Source organism: Humulus lupulus, chromosome 7, assembly GCF_963169125.1.
Source record: "Humulus lupulus chromosome 7, drHumLupu1.1, whole genome shotgun sequence".
NCBI lineage: Eukaryota > Viridiplantae > Streptophyta > Magnoliopsida > Rosales > Cannabaceae > Humulus > Humulus lupulus.
In genome coordinates this window covers 199,533,923-199,542,962 of record NC_084799.1, presented here as the reverse complement: position 1 = coordinate 199,542,962, position 9,040 = coordinate 199,533,923, and the positions used below count along the sequence as shown (strand labels likewise).

The 9,040-nt window shown below is 37.7% G+C and overlaps 1 long non-coding RNA gene across 5 annotated transcripts; it reads left to right on the top strand.

Annotated features, from left to right (window-relative positions):
• The first annotated feature begins 877 nt into the window (after positions 1-877).
• Positions 878-9,040, top strand: LOC133789107 (uncharacterized). Of its 5 annotated transcripts, XR_009873489.1 has the most exons (9): positions 878-1,495; positions 1,599-1,731; positions 2,456-2,540; positions 6,034-6,202; positions 7,277-7,353; positions 7,654-7,735; positions 7,882-7,997; positions 8,341-8,446; positions 8,739-9,040. It is a non-coding gene; the product is annotated as an uncharacterized LOC133789107 (long non-coding RNA). The 5 variants fall into 5 exon arrangements; XR_009873490.1 differs by lacking the exon at positions 8,739-9,040 and having other exon boundaries at positions 7,654-7,767; positions 8,341-8,715; XR_009873488.1 differs by lacking the exon at positions 8,739-9,040 and having other exon boundaries at positions 879-1,495; positions 8,341-8,715.

Sequence of the window (9,040 nt, the reverse complement as noted above, 5' to 3'; positions counted from 1 at the left end):
TTACCTTCCACTACTACAAAATACCCTTTACGGGACACTTTTTTAGGACACGCACATAAATGCAAGTCCTTAAAAATATTTATGGAGTTTTTAGGACACTCATTGAGAGTCCTAAAAAAACACAATTTAGGACTCGCAATGAGTGTCCTAAAAAAATATGCGAGTCCTAAAAAAATCTGGGCTAAAAAATGAGTGTTTTACTTAAGAATTTTAAGGACTTACTTTGGGAGTCCTTAATACTTTTTAAGGACTCGCTTTGTGAGTCCTAAAAACACTTGAGCTGAAAAATTAGGAATGGTGACTTTTAAAGACTCGCTTTGCGAGTCCTAAAAGAGTATTAAGAACTTTCAAAGCAAGTCCTTAAAATTATTAAGTAAAAGAGCATAAAAACAACCATTGTTTCCAAATTTTTCATATTATTAATTTTTGTATTTATAATAATTTTTATATAAAAAATTAACTATATTATTCTTTAACATATTTATAAAACTTATATTAGTTAAAAAATAGTTTTTTATTAATTGGAAAAATATTGTGAAAAAATTAATAAATAGTATAATTTTTAAAATAAACTAAATTATGTAAATATATATTTATAAAAATGATGTATTTATTAAAAACTTTTAAAATTAGATTTTTTTTGTTTCTAAATTTTTCATATTATTAATTTTTGTATTTATAATAATTTTTATATGAAAATTTAAATTTATTATTCTTTAACATATTTATAAAATTTGTATTAGTTAAAAAATAGTTGTTTTATTAATTGGAAAAATATTGTAAAAGAATTAATGAATAATAAAAATAATAAAATATGTAAATATATATATTTATAAAAATGATTTCAGACACACCCTCTTGTTACGCGCGAAACTAAATAAAAAACCACCAAAAAAATTTCATTTCCCTCTCTATCTTCTTCTTCTTCTTCCTCTCTGTCTCACACAGAAACTCACACTCTCTCTCCCTTCACTTTCAGACCCATACTCGGAAACCCCCAAACCCCAAACACAGAAACCCCAATGGAGAGACCCATACTCGGAAACCCCCAAACCCCAAACACAGAAACCCCAATGGAAAGACCCATACTCGGAAACCCCCAAACCCCAAACGCAGAAACCCCAACGGAGAGACCCAAACCCAACCCCAAACCCAAACCCAAACCTCAGTTATATAAGGAGTTGTTCTCTCTCCCTACGCCTCTCCTCTCCTCTGCAATATCCCTCTCCCTATGTCGAGCCAGCCTCCTCTGTAATCTCTCTCCCTACGCATCTCCTCTCCTCTGCAATCCAACTCAAACCAGGCGAACCAGATGCGAACCACGAGCTGATCTCCTAAAGCCGAGCCGAGCCCAGATGCCTCTTCCCTCCCTAAAGTCGAGCCTAGATGCCTCTTCTTCCCTAAAGCTGAGCCAAGATGATCTCCTAGCTTGAACCCAAACCGGCGTTCAACTCAACTCAATTCTTGAACCCAACGTCGAGCCCGTTCACATCTGGTATGTATATATATTGTTTATATATATATATTATGAGTCTCTATATTGGGAATTAGAACATGTTTGAAGTTGATGTAATGGTTTGTGTTGTTTCAATTTTCAGGATTCTTGCTAATAGACAATCTGTTGTGCGGTCTAAAGAGTCGAAGATTCGCTATACCAATGAGCTAGAGAGGAAGGTCCAGACCCTTCAAACTGAAGCCACCACCCATTCTGCGTAGGTTGCATTGCTCCAGGTAAGATTATGACTTTGACTTTTTCTTAGTTATGGAGAATTATGAGGTGTAATCAATTATGAATGTTTGGTGCCAAGTCTATTCTTTCTGCATTCGTAATTTTTGTTTGTTTGTAATATATATTCTTTATATAAATTACTGTTTAATTTGTGGATATGTATTCTTTATACAAATTGATGCTTGGGATACTTGTTTACTTGGTAGACACAACATGTGTTTACACTAATCGATCTGTTGGCTGATTTAGAGAGCACCAATGACTGTACCATATGGACATGTTTTATCAAGACAGATACCAGTTTTCTTTTTTGATTAAGCCAATTATATGGTTGTACCTAACAGCTTAGGTGTGCACTCCAATTGTTTTTTGTATGATTTGTGCAGTTTTATTGGTCACCATATACTAGAGTTTTCGGTTATTTGATATGTATTTTTATTTTAATTAGAACCTTCGTATTAGTGAGCATTTGAAAGTTATCGGTTCATTGGTTGTTTTGCTAACTAAATTAGAGATTACTATATTCTTTGTTTAAGATATTGATTATTTTTCTAGGACAGTATTAACCAGTGATCACTGTTTTTTTATACTAACTTTTGTAATGGGGTGTCTGCTCACCACCTTAATGACTGTTAGAAGAGTAAACAAAAAACCAAATTTAAAGTGAACCAATACAAAGGTCATAGAACACACATTATTCATACTTGGTATTTTCATGTGATGCAGAGGGATACTACTGGGTTAACTGCTGAGAATAAGGAGCTCAAAATGCAGTTACAGGCTATGGAGCAACAAGCACAACTCAGAGAGGGTATGGTTCTGTTATACCCAGATTTCGAGCTATGTTAAGTGTAACCTCGAAAGTTGGATTCACAAACGATTGGACTCGTAAGGTTTAGAGTATGCTCCAGGACTAAATATCGAGCCTGCAAGACTTGGACGACCTTGAATATGGTGACCTCGAAGTGTTCATGATCTCGAAAGGTAGCTCCAGAGACGCATCTATCCTCAGGGATGACCTCGGATCAGGGGTCTCGAGCTCGACGCACATATGATCTCGAAAGCCGTGTGACCTCGGGAGATGTCATTAGCTCGAAAGCTGACGAGAAACCTGGGAGGCTAAGGCCTTGGAGATATATGATAAAAAATCTTGAATATCTATAAGTGTTGTCCATAAGAGATGTAATCTTCATTTATTATTGTAAATCCCCTAGAATCGTGGGATATTATTTGATTAGTTATACGCCCCCTGGTCTTCGGGGGACGTTTCCTTTCATATCTGATTATAGGCATTTAAAGCCATTTATTTTATTTACACAAAAAGAGTAACTACCCAAAATATGTGGGATAGTATTCTGCCGCCTTCTCTATAAATAGAGAGGTCATGCACCATTGTAATGGACCGAAATTCTGAACCTTGAGAGAAAACTTTGAAGAATTCATGCTTAAGAATTTTCAGAGGTAATCTTAAGTTTAATAACAGAGACTTGTGGACTAGCCAGATTTAACTGCTGAACTACGTAAAAATCGCGTGTTTGTGTTGTCATATTTTAATTGGCCATTATCAGTTATTGTTTACGTGCTCTCCTTTCACTGTTGACGAAAAACGACGTCAACAGTTTGGTGCTTTCATTGAGAGCCTTAAGCATTCATCCCTGAAAAAGTCATGGCCACAAACAATCAGAACACACCTGAGGAAAATTACCCAAGACGTCCTGGAAAACAACCAATGGAGAACCCGGATGTTGAAGAGAGAAGTGGGTCTTCTGATTCCCGGGGACCACCTCCTCCACCAAGGGATGAGGATATGTACTACAATCCGGAGCGGTACGTTCCTATTGTGAAACTTGAAAACCGGCAATTGAAGCAGCTGTTGGCAAAGGGCAACAAACGGAATGAGGACTTGACAAGGATAGCCGCAAAGGCACAGGTGGCTCAGCCCCCGCCTCCGCGCGAAAACCAAGTCCCTCCTCCAAGGGACGTGCATGTTCCTCCCCGGAGACCTCGTGGGCGTCCACGAAAAGATGCTGCCAAAAGGAGGTCGACTCAACCTCCGGCACCAGCAGAGCCATCCACTCCACCTAGGCCCCAGAGGAGTGCTCGAGCTCGGGCCCCGGCTAACCCGCCTGTGGAAGTGCCTGCAGGAACTGAGAATAACCGAACCCCTGCAGAGGCTCGGACTCAGGTACCTGGGAGCGCACCAAATGTGACCGACCCATCTCGGGCAAATTCTGGATCCTCTAGGCCGCGACAAGGGTGGCAGCCACCGTCGCCTATACGGTTCCCTCCGTCACCTATAAGATATCCTTCGCCCCCCCGCAGGAACGCTCAACCTGTTCGAGATCAGGATGAAGGGCGTGCGGGGTAAAGACAAGGAAACAGGGAGACTTTCCAAGAGCGGAGAGGCGCCCCATCTGAGAAAAGTCAGACGTCTCGATCTCACACTGCGGAGACAAGGCGACGTGGGAAGAATCCATCACGAAATAACCAAGAAATGAGTTTTACCAGTGAAGATTCCGGAGATACCAGGTCGGTCAGTAAGCATGACCGAGGTCGTAAGAATACTGGAAGCCGCAAGAATCGTCCCGACCTGCGAAATCACCTGAATCAGAGTCGGGGTAATGGAGATCAAACAAATCCGGATCTGAGGGATCGCTTGAATAGGCGTAGAGATCCCCTGTGGAGACGCGAGCCTGGAATCACGATCAAGGACAATCGATTCTAGACAGTACCTTCTGCGGACCCAGTCCAAGAAAGAATCGATCAGCTTGAAAAAGCCTTTAGGCTTTTGAAGAATGAACGAGGAAATGGTCGATATGAGGACTCTGGCGAGGAGCTCGAGCCGTTTGCTCCCCATATTTTTAACACTCAATTTCCTCAAGGGTTTCGGATTCCTCACGTTCCAACGTTTGAAGGAAAGACCGACCCGTGTAGTCACCTAAGCACATTCAACACTATCATGAGAGCCAGTAACGTGGGTTACGAGCTCAGGTGCATGTTGTTTCCAACATCATTGGCATGACCTGCCAAAAGCTGGTTCGAAAAGTATAAGAGACACTCAATAACTTCGTGGGAGCAGTTGTCTAAAGACTTTAAGAAGCAGTTAAGAGGAATGATGGGGGTCAGACCAGAGGCATCCACCTTAACTAACGTCTAACAACAGCCGGGCGAAACACAAAAAAGTTACCTAACAAGATTTAATCTGGAAGTCGCCCGAGCTTGGGACGTGGATGACAGTGGGCACCTAATGGCTATCCGAGCTGGTGTATTACCGGGAAGTGCCCTTTGGGAAGACATGCAAGGGAAACCAGTAAGGTCAATAACCGAGTTTAACAGACGAGCGCAGAGGTTTGTCAATGAAGAGGAAGCGAGGTCGACGCTCAAAGCGACTTCCCAGTCCGAAACTACAACGATAAACGTCAACTCTGCCTAAACCTCAGCAGACCCAGCAGCTCCAAAGCCTGCCACAGAGAACCCCTCCAAGAGGAAACAGAACGAAGGAAGTAACCCCGAAGCTGAGGGAGGAAAGAAAAAGAAAAGGGAGAGGTATTTCTCCGTGTATAGGGTATACACCGAGGTCAATGAGTCTCGGGAAAACATATACCTAGCTAATGAAAACCAGGTCCGCTTTAGGCGTCCGGGCCCAATGAGAAATCAAAAATCCAAGAGAGATTCCAGTAAGTATTGCCGGTTCCACAGAGACACCGGGCACACGATCGATGAATGTCGGCAACTGAAGGACGAGATCGAAGGGTTGATCTCGAGAGGTTACTTCCAACAATATGTCAAAAACCAGAGTACTGGTCAGACGGCCGCGAGCCAGAGAGTAGCTGCGCCTCCGACGACACAAAACAATAACTCCCGAGCTCGGGAAGAAGACAGGCCCCCGCCGATATGTGGGATAGTATTCTGCAGCCTTCTCTATAAATAGAGAGATCATGCACCATTGTAATGGACCGAAATTCTGAACCTTGAGAGAAAACTCTGAAGAATTCATGCTTAAGAATTTTCAGAGGTAATCTTAAGTTTAATAACAGAGACTCATGGACTAGGTAGATTTAACTGCTGAACCACGTAAAAATCGTGTGTTTGTGTTGTCATATTTTAATTGGCCATTATCAGTTATTGTTTACGTGCTCTCCTTTCACTGTTGACGAAAAACGGCGTCAACAGGTTCTATTACACCAGGGGAAGCATTTGGGAGCCTTGTGATATGGAAAATGGATATTTTGTTTTTTGTTTGTTCTAGCTATTAACAATTTCAAGTTAACCAAATTCTCTTCTCTGCTTTTTACTCTTTCAAGGAATGAATCCATGTTGCTATTTTCTGAGAGAAATTATGGACTATTCAAGGCTGGACTAACGTTTGAGAGAAATTATGGACTATTCAAGGCTGATGGCACCATTTCATATGACATTGGGTTTCATGGACTTGATTCTTGATCTGCAGATTCATTATGTTTATCCCCGAAGGTAAAATCTTACCTCTCCTTTAAAAAAGCATTTGAACCATTATAAAATGTTCTAAATTTGTCACTGCAATAATAATGAATGAACTATCATGATGTATAAGTAAAAGCATAATTGGTAGAAACTGGAACACACATAGAAAGGCGTTTATATCATACAGTTAAAGAAAGAAAGTTCATAACAATAGGCTCTAAATATTGTTCATTTTAGTCCCCCCTGCCTAAATATTCTCATGCACTGATAAATACTTGATTGAACCTTGAATTTCATAGAAAGTTGCTATACAGAAGTTAATGTTTGATCTAACTAGTTCTTCTATGTACTGATTGAGGATACTATTATGTATGTCTTCTGTAACATGTACTACTTTGCTTCACCTGACAACTATAAATCTTTGGCCCTATAAGCTGCATTGCTTTATTTTCCTGCATTACTAGCAAAAGTTATAGCCTGTTATTTTAATTAGAAATTTATGCAGTTTCTATATTGAAAAACTGATTATCCAATGTTATTTCTATTACTGTTGCTAATACGTAATCTGATCTATATTTGTGATGCATAGATGGTTTGTCTTAAAATCAGTAGAAATTTTATTAGAGTGCTTGCATGATAGATATACATACGTAACCGAGTTCATTCTTTTCCCTGAAAAATAATAATGATGACAAGTAAAATAATTTTTGTGAGCCATAGACAGAATATAAAGTCTTGGAGACATGTTTTACTGACTTGAGCTTGAATATAAGTTTTTTCTTTCAAGTGTATATTCAGTAGAGGATTTTTGGTCAGAATATCTACTTTGATGACGAATCTGCTGAAGTTTGATGAATTACCCTTTTATCAAAATAAAAAAGAAAAGCTAGAGCTCATAATGATTATATGTATATGAATTTTTATTATGATAAATATAACTAGTGAGATAGTTTGTCTTATTGGTGTGTTTCTTAGAGATTCTTTCATTGTATTTGCATGAGTTAAATATGGCTCAAGTTGTCTTACACTGCTCTAGTTATAGTGAAGGGAATTTCGTACCTCAACATTATTAACATGGTTTTTTTTGTGTTTTACTTCTAACAGGATGAAGGCCTTCACGATTCAAGTAAAATTGCTGCTTTCGATTTTGATGGATGTCTTGCAAACACTTCTGTTAGAAGGTTGTATAATATTCATTAAGCACTGATTAATTACATTTCATTGAAGTGCAATATTAGTATAGTATATTGAACTACAATAACCAGAAGAAATTAAACAAAATCGAACTAAAATACATTTCATTCCAATACATAGTTTTTAAATCTTATTATATTGATTCTAATGTTCAAGCTCACTTAAGGTTCTTGTGAACTAAGATGCCCGAGACATTTTCAATGTGTGCACTTACAGAATGCTTCATTTGTTGGAAGCTTTACACAAATTTGGCTCACTAACAACTAGAGTTGATGCACTTATTGCAGGGTAGGTCCGGATGCTTGGTCTCTGATGTATCCTTCAATACCTGCTAAGCTACAGAGCCTGTACAATGATGGCTATAAACTGGTTATTTTCTTTCCATATAATCTATCTCAAATGTAATGTATTTGTCTTATGATTTCTCCTAGTTTGACATTGTACACCTGGTCAATGCTTCGTGAACTTCTAATTATTTATATTATTCACTTGATTCCATTTGTAATCATTGTCAGGTTATCTTTACCAATGAATCAAACATTGAGCACTGGAAAAATAAGAGACAAGTTGCTGTGGACTCAAAAATTGGTCGCCTAAACAAATTAATGAGACAATGAAAGTCCCAATTCAGGTCATGCTTATATATTGTGTCTATTGGATATAATATATATATATCATGCTTATATAATTTTTGGGCACTTTGATATGTACAAGTCTTTATTCAACTGCATATTTTGGGAGCAGCTTTCCCATTTGTGTTCATCCTTTCGTCTTTTAGCTTGCCAATTAGAATAGTATGTTTGCCAATGGCCACCTTTACTCTAAGTTTTGTTATTTGCTAGTTTCTTAATCAAAAGGTTTCCCATTAACTGAAAAAAATTATTCTACATTTTTAGGTTCTTTTGGTTTCAAAAGTATAGAGAAAATTTCAGAAAATTTGCTGAATGATTTGCACTGCAATTACAAATATGTAGGTTTCATTGCTTGTGGAGTAAGTAATTCTAATGGTCAAGCAGACGATCCCTACCGCAAACCAAAACCAGGGATGTGCTTCATATGGTGGATTGTTGTATTCTGTGGGTAAATTATACCTAAACTATATTTATTGTCTCTGTTTACTCAAGAATTTTTTAACTTCTCAATAGTAAGAACATAAAAGATAAAAAAAACCAACATCAGTTATTGCAAATAAACAAAGAATTTGATGTGTAATATAATAGTTTTAATATATTTTTCAATCATAAGTTCCAATCATATATGATTAAATGAAGAATTTGTTAGATATGCTTTAGTTCTAAAGGTTCTTTATAAATTGTTGTATATTGTATCATTGTGTGTGCATTTTTTTTTAATAAAGAGCTACAACTTTTAGTGTTTCAGGAACTAAAGAGAAAGAGCATAGCAGCTGCTGCACTCATGTCACTTCAACATAAACTTTAGAAATACAAGATAGAGTTGAACGACTCGTATAAGAATACTCGAGTATACTTATAACTTGTTCATGTTGCACAGAACTGATTACTTATAAATTGAGATTATATTTGTATCTGATGAAACATATTTTTATTAAGTTTTCTATGTAATTTGTCTTTGTAATATGTAAATTTGGTTTATTTTTTGATTGTTGACTGTTGTTGGTGTAATAAATTTATAAAATTGTTGAATAAAAAAGTT